The sequence below is a fragment of the Syngnathoides biaculeatus genome, chromosome 20 (assembly GCF_019802595.1).
Source record: "Syngnathoides biaculeatus isolate LvHL_M chromosome 20, ASM1980259v1, whole genome shotgun sequence".
Lineage (NCBI taxonomy): Eukaryota > Metazoa > Chordata > Actinopteri > Syngnathiformes > Syngnathidae > Syngnathoides > Syngnathoides biaculeatus.
Window position 1 is genome coordinate 17,162,757 of NC_084659.1, and position 13,805 is coordinate 17,176,561.

The 13,805-nt window shown below is 42.2% G+C and overlaps 2 non-coding genes across 2 annotated transcripts; one reads left to right on the forward strand and one right to left on the reverse strand.

Moving 5' to 3' along the window:
• Window positions 1-1,536: 1,536 nt before the first annotated feature.
• On the reverse strand, window positions 1,537-1,608 carry trnap-agg (transfer RNA proline (anticodon AGG)). Its single transcript has one exon. It is a non-coding gene; the product is annotated as a tRNA-Pro (tRNA).
• Window positions 1,609-12,978: 11,370 nt separating this feature from the next.
• trnah-gug (transfer RNA histidin (anticodon GUG)) lies at window positions 12,979-13,050 on the forward strand. Its single transcript has one exon. It is a non-coding gene; the product is annotated as a tRNA-His (tRNA).
• Window positions 13,051-13,805: the final 755 nt, after the last annotated feature.

Genomic DNA, 13,805 nt, shown 5'->3' on the forward strand with positions numbered 1-13,805 from the left:
CAGGGCTTTTCATCAAAGGTTTTGTTTTACTTATCTTAAAACTATTTGTGTGAAAGTTGTTTTGATTTCAGCTTTATGCACTGACTGAAATTCATGGCCAATGGTTTCGTCCGCTGCCACCATGGGAATACCAAGAACCTCAGGGGAAGGAATGACAAAGGTGATGTGGTTTCACGGTGATTGCCGGAGATGAAGAGTTGGATCGCCAGTGTTTGGTGGGTGACAGAGGAGATGACCTGGCCCTTTAGGGCCGTGAAGTTTTACGGAGATGGGAGTGGCTGGGGGCACACATCTACCCGTGTGGTTCGTTGTTCTAGAGGTATGATTCTTGCTTCGTGTGTGAGAGGTCCCGGGTTCGACTCCCGGAGGAACCCTGCTAAGCCGTCCGTTGTGTCTCAGTATGCTCTAATGTTTTACCTTGCTGTCTTTCTCAAGGTGGCCTGTGGAGAAACTCAAGGGTTCATTCTTGTTTAGGGTGGCAGCCAAGTGATCATTGAGTTATGAAGTCATTTGCTCCTCTGTGTTTTTTGTTGTTCTTGGGGAACACTTCTCAAGGAGAGGAGCACTGAAAGAGGTCCAAGGGTTGAAATTCCCAACAAGCTCTCTTTGGAAATGTCAACAGCCAGGAATCCTTTGCCGTCGTCACACAGTGGCCAGTATGACAAGTGATCATCTTTTTCATTTCTGTGGGCCTTGTTCTTGCGGTATGCTTCACGATTACCTGTGACCTTGAGAAGTCCAGTTTTCAAGTCCCATAAAACCCCTTTTGCCCAAATTTTCATAAGCTGAGAAGGTTTTTGTCAGCTTCACCTTTTTGCAGTGAGAAATACACAATCTCTGAAGTCCTTCCACACGTCAGCCATGGCTTCACACCGCCGTGTCACTGCACTCATTTACAGCAACAGAGATTCTATTGAAGATAATATTCCCACCTTATGTTTAAAAGATCTGAACAACGAGTCAACTAACTCTTTTATGTGTGATGTGATGAACCCAGAAATGATGGTGGCGGCTTTCGCTGTTCAACTATATTGTGTGAAAAGTGACTGCTGTGCAGCCAATTGGGATTTGAGTTCATTCACTTTCCTCATTCTCAGCTTGCTTTTCGGCGGAATGTCAGTGTCGTATTTTCCATAAACATTTCGAAGATGCCGTTCCACAATTCACTTCACTGAGAGATGAGGCAAACGCACTTCAACAATGACATCGTGAAAAAAACGTCCGCCTCACATTCCTTATGAAAGTGATACATTTTTGTCTTCTTGACTACAGCATCCATACTCATGTTTGAGAAGATTTCTTAAGCGAGGGCTGAAAATAGGGCGGAACTCGCTGACAGCGTGTTTTCCTGTACTGTCATTGTTTGCACATGCACGGTGTGCTAAAGTTAAAAAAAAAAAAGTACAACTGATAGTTTTTTTTTTTCTCGGCACGCCGTCGCAATCAAGCACAACTGCCTTGTGACTGACTGCAAAGTATTAACCTTTTTGACACATGGTATGTCATGTGACTATTGTCAAGGAAAAACTCTAATAGGGGCTCATCCGGGATTTGAACCCAGGACCTCTCGCACCCTAAGCGAGAATCATACCCCTAGACCAACGAGCCACGAGAGTTAACAACAACTCATTTTCGAAGGATTCTACAAGACCAGGAGTACGCAACCCACATTTCTTGATCTTTTTCGCGCCGCTCTCGTGGCTTGCTCGAGCTTTTTTAAAAATGGATGAAATTGCAAAAAAGTTGGGGGAGGAAGATAAATTTTTGATTTTAATATGGTTTCTGTGAGAGGTGAAATATTAAACAAAATTATTATACTTCATTCCCAACCTGATGGTGGCGGTTGAGGTCTGCAGGATGGGACTTGAGATGTGAGGTGGGGGCCCGAAGAGGTGAGGTTAGTACCCAGACATTCTCGAGTGCAAGACACCAAGAAAGAGAGAAAGAAAACATGAAACTTGGCATGTGGGTAGATGTCTGGCTTTTCATCAATTATTTTTTTTCTTTTATCCTAACACTAATTGCCTGACAATGTTTTTGGTGATTTCAACTTTATACATCGAGCCAAATTAATGGGCCTGGACCAATGGTTTAGCTGGACTGTCACCATGGGGAAAACAACAGTAGGCTGAAGACCCCACCCAAACTCACTGCTGTTGTGTCCATGAGCAAGACACAGATACCCTGAACTGCTCCCCAGTTGCTCCAGTGTGTTCCACGAACAAGTGTGTGTGTTTACTGTGATGAGTAAAATGCAGACAACAAATGTTGTGTACATGCTTGCAGGTTCATGAAAATAAAGATGAGTTTTCTTTTTCCTCATGAAGACCTGATGACTTCTTCCTCCTGGATGTGACTCTCTTTTCCTCCATCCATCCATTCATTTTCTTTGCTGCTTATCCTCACAAGGGTCACAGGGAGTGGTGGAGCCAATTCAACACAGGGAGGTCCAGGATTGAACCCGGGACCTCAGAACTTCGAGGCCAGCGCTTGCCACCTGATCCACTGTACCACCCATACCAATTCTAGAAACATCAATATTTGAAACAGAGTTAGCACAGACCTGGGTAAATATTTTCACATGAAAACTGAAACTTTTGTGTACCTGTGTGTGTGTCTGTGTTTGTGTGCTTTTGTGCGTGTGTGTGCGTGTGTGCATTTGTTTGTGTGTGTGAGCCACACACCCCCTATCGTGTTGATCAGGACAATATGGAGGAGAGAATCTGACCACAAACTGAACAAGGGAAAACATTTCTCTTGTGCCATTTGGTTTTCCAGGTAAAAGATTTCCCGCAAAGATAATTTCCACCGCTTGTTGTGAGTGTGACGTGTGAGTTTAGATCTTTCATCATCTCTTCATGGGTGATGAGAGCGCGACATAATCATTTTTAATGGTGAAAATGTCTTTGATATACGGTACAAGCAAATTGAGTCAAATTCACTGTTTTAACAAGTGTCATTTATTAAAGATCACAAATACACTACTACTCAATCATTCATTTGCTTATTTGATTTTGACATCACTAAACTATTTGACAAAAAACATAATTTTACGTCCAAGTATGGGTCCATATTTGAATCACTTTTTTTTTCAAGAAATTTTCTGGAAATTAAAAGAACAATACAGCTTGCTTGAGTTTCCAAATGGGTTTGTTCAAGTTTGCTTTATATCATACATTGCTGTCATCTGTCACTGCACCACAGGAACAACAGCTCGTACGCAAAAATTATTTCAATCACTTATTTAATATGTGGAAAAATCTATTAACTTGTGTATAAAACCACGGTGGGCGTGTGCACTTCCTTGCAGGCCTCAAGCATGAACCCAAAAACTGTCAACAATTAACACCAACGTTTATGCATTCTTTATTCTTGGCGGCTTTAACCTCTGAAATATTACTACAATTAGCCCAACATTTTATATGGATCAAATAAGGGCAGCACGGTGGGGTACCTGGAGAGCGTTGGTCTCACAGTTCTGAGGATCACGGGTCAGATTCTGACCCAGGCTGTGTCGCGTTTGCATGTTGTCTCTGTGACTGGGTGGGTTTTCTCAGGGCACTCCTGTTTCCTCCCACATCCCAAAAACACAATTGGAGACTCTAAATTGCTCTTGACTGTTGTCTGTTTCCATGTGCACTGCGGTTGGCTCGCAACCACTTGAGGCTGTAGGCTGCCTCCTCCTTGAAGATTGCTCAGATTGGCTCCAGCAATAATCCTACAACCCTGGTGAGGCTCAGCGGCTAAGAAAATGGATAGATTGATATTTGTGGGTTGGATTTCAATGTTGAAAAATGACATTAGAAATTTTAATTCATACTCTGATGGCAATGAATTACTTGTATATTTGTGTTTTGTTTACGTTTGGCACTTTCAGGCCACTGTAGTTACCAAATGCAATTCCAGCAAGAGAAGAAGTTTGCTGGTCCTGCTGACTGACAGTACACGAGCAACAATTTCAGTTGTGTCGAACTGGAGTTGCGTGAGGTCCTTGTTGGGAAACAAAGCTGCTCGGCTTGTTTTCCATGAAGAAGTGCCCCACGAAAACCAAAGGATAACATTGACTATCTCCCCGTCAGGGAATCAAACCCTGGTCTTCCACGTGACAAGCGGAGATACTGTCCACTATACTAAAGAGGAGACCGTTGCCCTTGTTTTCCGGGAACAGATGGTCTCCGCTGTTGTAGATGAGGTGCTGGTCACATTGGACATGTTGAGTCAAATGCTGCCATAATATAATATTGTTTGAAAATATTCTGTGTGCGTAACTCTTTCCAAAGTTGTGGTAATCAGACACGGCTAAAAAAAAATGAATATGGTCGTAGAAAACTCACTTGATTTCACGTCTCACACATATATTAATTAATCACTTGGAAATAAATTTTTCAGAGGGGAAATTACTGGCTAAATTTAGATATAAAAATATATCTATTTTATGTTTCTTAGTACATTGTTACATTGTTATTTCTAGAAGTGGTGCATTTGGAGTTGTCATTTGCTGTAAGATATAATTATCAAAATTTTATCAAAAAAATGGTGAGTCTCGATGAGTTTCACTTTTTGAATTGAAATGAAACTTTTGACATCATTATCATTTATTGAGATGTGCCATGATGGAAACTTGTGGAATGGTTTTTCAACTTTGGATAATGGCATCAACCCTCATGAATGTCCTGAATAGGAGGGACCTAAGTCAGGGGTGTCCAAACTTTTTGCAAAGAGGGCCAGATTTGGTAAGGTGAAAATGTGTGGGGGCCGACTATTTAGCCTGACATTCTTTGAACCATTAACATTAAATACAAATTAACTTTTTGGGATTTTTTTTAATTTAATTACAAATGGCATACTTTTACTTTTACATTATTTTTACATTTAGGTTTTTACCGAAATCACAAACCACAAAAAATTAAGAAAACTATAAAGGGTATCTAAGTTCATGTGAAACATTACATATTATTCACTATTATATGCTCAGTGTAGGAAAAGTGCTGAAAACAAAACAATGATCACTGCATATTCAAACTGTGATTTTGACCATCACAAAAAAATTAATTAACTGAGATTTAAGAATTTATTCAACTCAGAGGACTTAACAAAGGTCTTGCCTGCACTAATGTGAAGGGTGATACTGGGATCTTGACTGCAGTATGTAGTCCATGTCTGGCTCAAGAGCAGTGGTTTTGATGCGCAAGACGTCACGCAGGTGAGAGTCACTCAGTCTCGTCCTCATGCGGCTCTTGTTAATGTTCATAACGGAGAATGTCTTCTCGCACATGTATGTGGAGCCAAACAAGCTCAGCATTTTCTTAGCAAATGTCCGAATTGCTTGGAACCTGCCTTCATCTAGCTGGCGGTAGAAGTTGACAAGAGGGAGCTGTTGGTGCCGACTGCGATGCTCGGCGTCACACTGCAGCTCAATGAGCTCCAGTTGCAGGTGGTCTGGAGCGTCATCAGGGTCCACGGAGAAAGGAGAGGAAAAAAGCGTGATCTCCTTTTCAATAGCTGCAAAGTCCCGAAAGCGCTGCTGAAACTCCTCAACCAGAGATGAGATGTCTGCTGCATTCTTTGTCATTTGCGCACTGATATTGATCTGTGGGAAACTGGTCACAATTTCCTGCAGCGACGGGAAATGTGCGGTATTGGGCTGCGCCTGTGACAGGTGTCTTTGGAAAAGTAGCAGCTTGGTCCGAAAGGCTTTGATGTGTGAATACAGTTGGCTTACCACTGCATTTTGCCCTTGAAGGCTTGTGTTCAGCGCATTCAGATGTCGCGTTATGTCAACTAAAAATCCCAAATCAGCCAGCCAAACAGGATCATTTAATTTGTGGAATGGGTTATCCCTTTTTAGTCAAGAATTGTCCAATTTCCTCCCTGAGAGAGAAGAAGCGCTGCAGCGCAGACCCCCGACTGAGCCACCTTACGTCTGTGTGATACAAAACATCTCCGTATTCAGCCTGGATGTCGAGAAGAAACTGTTGAAACTGGCGGTGGCACAGCGCTTTGGAGCGAATATAATTAATAGTCTTTATCACCGGTTTCATAACATTATCATATTTCATATATTTGGCACAGAGAACTTCTTGATGAATAATACAGTGGAGTTTAATAGCGCTGCCTCCTTCTTCGCTGACTTTGTTACAGACAAGGCTTGATAATCCACTCCGCTCGCCAGCCATGGCAGGTGCGCCGTCCGTAATAATCCCGGTGACTTTATTCCACTGTAGTTTCATGTCATCTACGGTGGAACAAACAGAAACAAATAAATCCGTTCCTCTTGTTTGGCCCTTCAGACTCTGGAGGTCCAGAAGCTCTTCACTCACGTTCATGTCATTGTCCACTCCTCTTAAAAAGATCAGTAACTGAGCGGTGTCGGACGCATCCGTGCTTTCATCGCACGCTAACGAGAAAAAGTCAAACTCAGTTCCTTTTGCCTCTAACTGTCTCTTAATATCTAATGAAACGTCTTCAATTCTCCGTACCACAGTATTACGAGCCAGGCAAATATTGGCAAACTCTTGCTTCTTCGCGGGACAAATTTTCTCAACCATTTTCATTACACAGTCTTTAATAAATTCACCCTCAGTGAAAGGTTTGCAGTGCTTTGCAATCAGCGTTTCCACTTCGTAGCTTGCCTTTGTGGCATTTTCATTTGACTCACGGACTCTTGTGAAAAAGCTTTGCTGTGCCGTTAAAACAGCTTCCAGTTGCTTCACTTTTTCACCGCGTTTGTTCCCAGTTAGCTTGTCGTAGCTAGCATGTTTCGTCTGGTAGTGCCTCTTGATGTTGAATTCCTTGAAAACAGCCACAGTCTCTTGGCAAATTAGGCAGACACAGTTGTTTCGTATTTCAGTCAAAAAATACTCAAATTTCCACTTGTCCTGGAAGCGGCGGCCCTCGCGGTCAACTTTCCTTTTTTTGTTTACAGACGCCATGTTAGAAATGGGCTGGGCTGAAACGATCACGTAAGGTCAAGGGTCACGGCGGCCAGAGTGCGGCCACAGGGCTACTGCCATCTTCTGGTGAAATGAAAAATATGAAAAATAGCTTTTTGTACACATGTATTTTATACTGTGGTCAACAGTGCTGGCGGGCCGCATATTATTGATTTCATGATAGAGGCCGCGGGCCGGTAAAAATTTGTCCACGGGCCGCAATTGGCCCGGGGGCCGGACTTTGGACATGTCTGGTTTACAACCTCCGAAAATGGCCGACACACGAAAAATTCTTACCCACAATGCACTTGTTCTGAAGTTGTGCAAGTGACCTATTGTCTAATTCAAGGTCAAGATGTTCAAGCTTGGTGGGACTCTGGCTCGCAAGTGACAATTATTGATGAGGTATGGAAAGAAATGTATTCTGCCAGACACAAAACTCAGAGACATTTCAGAAATTTTGGACAGAGTGGGCCCTTTAGACACAGTAATAGCCAATGGAGAGAACATGTCGTGTGTGGGCTGGGGAGAGGCAACCTTTAGTTTAGCTTCAGGGGACGCTCCCACCACTTCACTGAACGTCTGTAGTCTCGTAATGAAAAGTGACAAGCTTGGCCAACCAATCATTGGATCGAATGTTATTGAGCTGATCATAGACAATGAACTAAAACAATCAAATACCACTGACGGAAAATGGCCAAGACAAATGGTGAGAACAGCATTTCCCAATCTTGAACTCGAACAAGCACAGTTGGCTGGAAGAACTGTCATTGTCCAAAACATTCAAGCTTTATATCCTGCCTCCATATTAGAGGGTGCTCGACCTCCACCTCCTGTTTGCTTGAGCCACGTCCGACTCGAAGAAAACAAAGCAACTGACCAATGGGACCCACCAGTCAATTTGAGTGACCTCAGTAACCAGTGTGGCCAGAGAAAACCCACACAGGCACAGGGAGAACATGCAAACTCTACACAGATGTGGGCAGAATCGAACCTGTGTCCTCAGAACTGTGAGCCCATCGCTTTACCAGCTGATCCACCATCCCACTGACACACCATCCGATAACAGAAATCTATATTTTTCAATTTCATGTCATCATATTTTATATTCATTGTTTTCAATACCGAGGTCTTTGAACCCGGGACCTCTCGCACCCAAAGCGAGAATCATACTCCTAGACCAACGAGCCACTAGAGTTAGCACATGTTAATGTTTTTAGAATCATAGAATCAGACCAGGAGGAGGCAACCCACATTTCTTGAGGTGGAGCATTTTCAAAAATGGATGAAAATTGGAAAAAGATGGGGAGGGAAATAATTTTTTGTTTTTGAGATGGTTTTTGTGGAAGGAGAAATATTACACATAATTATTCTACTTCGTTCCCTGCCTGACGGTGGCGGTTGAGGTCTGCAGGATGGGACTTGAGATGTGAGGTGGGCGTCCTAAGAGGTGAGGTTTGCAGCCAGAATCTCGAGTGCAAGAGGACAAGAGAGAGAAAGAAACCATGAAACTGTGATGAGTAAAATGCAGACAACAAATTTCGTGTACATGCATGCATGTTCATGAAAATAAAGATGAGTCTTCTATTTCCTCATGAAGACCTGATGACTTCTTTCTCCTGGAGGTGTTAGTGGTGACTCTCTTTTCTTCATCCATTCATCCATCCATTTTCTTTGCTGCTTATCCTCACGAGGGTCAAGGGGAGTACTGGAGTTGATTCCAGCTGTCAACGGGCAGGAGGCAGGGGACACCCTGAACTGGTTCCCAGCCAATCACAGGGGATATTAAGACAAACAGCCACAACACAATCACACCTCGGGGCAATTTAGAGTGTCCAATTAATGTTGCATGTTTTTTTGGGATGTGAGAAGAAAAGCCACGCAAGCGCGGGGAGAAAATGTAAGCTCCACACAGGGAGATCCAGGATTGAACCCGGGACCTCAGAACTGTGAGGCCAGCACTTTCCACCTGACCCACTGTGCCACCCATACCAATTCTCGAAACATCAATATTTAAATCAGAGTGAGCACAGACCTGGGTAAATATTTTCACATGAAAACTGAAACTTTTGTGTACCTGTGTGTGTGTCTGTGTTTGTGTGCTTTTGTTTATGTGTGTGCGTGTGTGCATGTGTGCATTTGTGTGTGTGTGTGAACCACACACCCCCTATCGTGTTGATCAGGACAACATGGAGGAGAGAATCTGATCACGAACTGAGCAGAGAAAAGGTTTCTCTCCAGTGTGTCTTCTCTTGTCCCATTTGGTTTTCCAGGTAAAAGATTTCCCGCAAAGATAATTTCCATCGCCTGTTTTGAGTGTGACATGTGAGTATAGATTTTTCATCATCTCATCATTAGTGATGAGAGTGCGACATCATCATTTTTAATGGGGAAAATGTCTTTGATGTACGGTACAAGCAAATTGAGTCAAATTCACTGTTTTAACAAGTGTCATTTATTAAAGATCACAAATATACTACTTCTCAATCATTTCCTTATTTTTTGTTGACATCACTAAACTATTGGACAAAATACATAGTTTTCAAAGTATGGGTCTATATTTGAATAACTTATTTTTTTCAAGAAATTTTCTGCAAATTAAAAGAAGAATACACTTTGCTTGAGTTTCCAAATGGGTTTGTTCAAGTTGGTATTATATCATACATTGCTGTCATGTATCAGTGCACCATATGAACAACAGCTCGTACCCAAAAATTATGTCAATCACTTATTTAATATGTAGAAAAATCTATTAACTTGTCTGTAAAACCACGGTGGGCGTGTGCCACGTCCTTGCAGGCCTCATGCAAGAAAGAGAAATTCTGGAAGGAACTAGATGAAGTAGTTCTGAGCATCCCAGACAGCGAGAGAGTTGTGATTGGTGCAGATTGTAATGGACATATTGGTAAAGGAAACAGGGGCGATGAAGAAGTGATGGGTAAGTACGGCATCCATGAAAGGAACTTTGAAGGGCAGATGGTGGTGGACTTTGCAAAAAGGATGGAGATGGCTGTAGTGAACACTTATTTCCAGAAGAGGGAGGAGCATATAGTGACCTACAAGAGCAGAGGTCGAAGCACGCAGGTGGATTATATTTTGTGCAGACGATGTAATCTGAAGGAGGTTACTGACTGTAAAGTAGTGGTAGGGGAGCTCAGCAGCATTGAATGGTGGTCTGTAGGATGACTCTGGTGGTGGGTAGGAAGATTAAGAAGACAAAGGTAGAGCAGAGAACCATGTGGTGGAAGCTGAGAAAGGAAGAATGTTGTGCGGCCTTCCGGAAAGAGGTGAGACAGGCTCTCGATGGACAACCGAAGCTCCCGGAAGACTGGATGACGACAGCCAAGGTGATCAGAGAGACAGGCAGGAGAGTACTTGGTGTGTCATCTGGTAGGAAAGGGGAGAAGGAGACTTGGTGGTGAAAACCCAAAATACAGGGAGTCATACAAGGAAAGAGATTAGCGAAGAAGTGGGATACTGAGAGGACTGAGGAGAGGCGAAAGGAGTACATCGAGATGCGACGTAGGGCAAAGGTAGAGGTGGCAAAACAAGAGGCATATGAAGACATGTACACCAGGTTGGACACGAAAGAAGGAGAAAAGGATCTCTACAGGTTGGCCAGACAGAGGGATAGAGATGGGAAGGATGTACAGAAGGTTAGGGTGATGAAGGATAGAGATGGAAATATGTTGACTGGTGCCGGTAGTGTGCTAAATAGATGGAAAGAATACTTTGAGAAGTTGATGAATGAAGAAAATGAGAGAGAAGGAAGAGTTGAAGAGGCAAGAGTGATGGACCAGGAAGTGGAAATGATTACTAAGGGGGAAGTCAGAAAGGCACTAAAAAGGATGAAAAATGGAAAGGCAGTTGGTCCTGATGACATACCGGTAGAGGTATGGAAGCAATTTGGAGAGATGGCTGTGGAGTTTTTGACCAACTTATTCAACAGAATACTAGCGGGCGAAAAGATGCCTGAAGAATGGAGGAAAAGTGTTCTAGTTCCCATTTTTAAGAACAAAGGGGATGTTCAGAGCTGTGGGAACTATAGAGGAATAAAGTTGATGAATAAAAATAAAAAGAACAGTGAAATGCCTCATAGAGAAAAGAAGACAAACATGTCTTTACTCATTCAAAAAGGTAAAACAGTAATTCTAGCATATTAATTTCCACATAACTCAGTTCAATTTTTAATTGACTGCACCACAAATTTCCTGTTTTGTGTGTGTGCGTGTGGGTGTATGTGTGTGTGTGTATATGGACTATATAGATCACAAAGACCTTTCTGTCGATGTCATTTTGTGACAGAAAGACTTTGCCTGGCTGTCATAGCAACGAATGACCCACGATGAGAATCGAACGCGTTGTGTTGGTTCATATTCCGAAACTGCATCTGATCTTATTTGATCCATATAATCTGAAATATCCGTCAGATTGTTGTAATATTTTCAGTCGTTGAAGTTGCCAAGAGTTGAGATGTCTGCATAAATTTTGTTGATGATTGTGGACAGTTTTTGGGTGCATGCATAAGGCCTGAGAGGATGTGGTACTCGCCCGCTGTGTTTTTGTGATTTTAATGATGACACCCAAATAAATTGATTTTTCCACATACTAAATAAGTGATTGACATGTTTTTTGGGTACAAGGTGTTGTTCAGGTGGTGCAATGACAGATGACACCCATGTGTGATATACTCTCATGCCAATTTGAACAAAGCCGAGTTTGGAAACTCAACATAAGTTGTTTTCTTTTTAAATGTCCAGATAAGTTCTTGAGCCAAAACACAAAACAACAAAAAAATAAAGTACAAAGCATGAAGACCCATACTTTCAACACTGTATGCATTTTGTTCAATGTTTTAGTGATGTCAATAACAAATAAGCAAATGATTGACTTGAATATGGGGTTGTCGACTGTCAAATGTATTTGTGATCGTTCATAAATGATCTTGTAAAAGCAGTGACTATGACTCTATTTGCGTGGCCAGTATAGCAAAGGCATTAAAAACAGATGAATGTCTTTCAACCTGTGGGAAGCTTCCACGAACAAAATGCTCTCAACTTCACGCAAATGTGGACCAAGAAATATGTGAAAAAAATCTGCAAATCTGGGGCATTGTGGAGTATCACCAGCAGGCGGCCTCTGAACTCCACAATGAGTGACGACATGATGTCACATCTCTCTTAACCTCTTCACTAACAAAGAGATGATAAAACATCTGAAGTGGATTTGACATGTCACACTGACAACAAACAATGGAAAATTTCTGTGTGGGAAAGCTTTTAGTCCTTCCATCCATCCATTTATTTAGCCACTTATCCTCACAAGCGTCATGGCAAGTGCTGGAGCATATCCCAGCTGTCACTGGCCAGGAGGCTGAACTGGTTGCCAGCCAATCGCAAGGCACACCGAGACAAACAGCCACACTCACAATCACACCTAGGGGCAATTTAGAGTGTCCAATTAATGTTGCATGTTTCTGGGATGTAGGAGGAAACCAGAGTGCCCGGAAAAAGGAGGAGAACAAGCAAACTCCAGACAGGCGGGTCCGGGGTTGAACACAGGACCTCAGAACTGTGAGGCCAACACTTTACCAGCTGATCCACCATGCCGCCTCCAATGTATACATCTTTGTCTGAATTTCCATATTTTTTATATTTTGTCACATAACATTATTGCAGGTCCAGGACAGTTATTGCAGTGTTAATATTTAATTGGAGAATATATTCATTACTCTAATTGTTGATAAATTAGAGTTACAATGTTTATTGATGAACTAAAACAATATGATAATGTTGGGAGTGACATGAATGTTGCTTTTCATCACAATCCAAGATTCAAGCATAGAAGTGGTTGGACTTGTATCCTGGATCAAATATATCTGAAGATTTTTATGAATGCAATAAAATGTTGAGATGATTCACTTGATTGACACAAAAATGCAGATAAAACCTTTCAGTTTCACTGGTGCTGGCTCAGCATCCTGCAGGTTTTCAGCCTTGTTGCCATGGTGACAGATTTAGAAAAACAACCTTGCCACCTTTCAACAGCCGTGATCGTATAGTGGTTAGTACTCTGCGTTGTGGCCGCAGCAACCCCGGTTCGAATCCGGGTCACGGCAGTTCTGTTGAGTTAATTTTTTTAGTCCTTATGGTTGATATTTGTATGAATCTCTTTAGAATTACAAAAATGAACGGACCAAACACAATGATGGAAGTAATTAATTAATCCATCAGAATGCCAAAGAAAGGACTCTACAAATAGTAACACAAGCACATTCAAACCATTTTCTTGAACAAATAGCCATAGAATTTTCAACACTGTTGACCAAATGGGATTCCCAACCATTTGATGACGCCATAGTGCAAATAAAGCACCATGAAGATTTGGACCATGTGGAAATTAATTGGCTGCAAGGACTCATTTGGGCAGACATGTTATCCATTGCACCATTTGCCTCACGGTGGCTTAAAGCCCTACCCAAGCCCATCTTAAGGACTGTCACTGTCCCACGCAAATTTCAAACCTCAGGACTAAAGAAATGAACTCCTGGAATCTGGTCCTGCTGTGACTCAGATTTAAACCAGGGTTGCTCCAGCTACAACACAGTGTACTAAGCACTATATCTTCATGCAGGTGCAGGATGAACATGCAAACTCCACACAAACGGGGATGGGATTGAACCCATATTCTCAGAATTCTGAGGCCAATGCTCAACAGCCGCAACACCGTAAAGTCCTTGCTCACACCCAGTTTTGAAACAAGTACCAGGCACACATCAGCTGCTTTAATCTATGGAAACGTCCGCTCTCCTTAAGATTTACAACATGAGCAAAAAAAAAAAACAAATAAAATAAATTATACAGCTCCTTGACA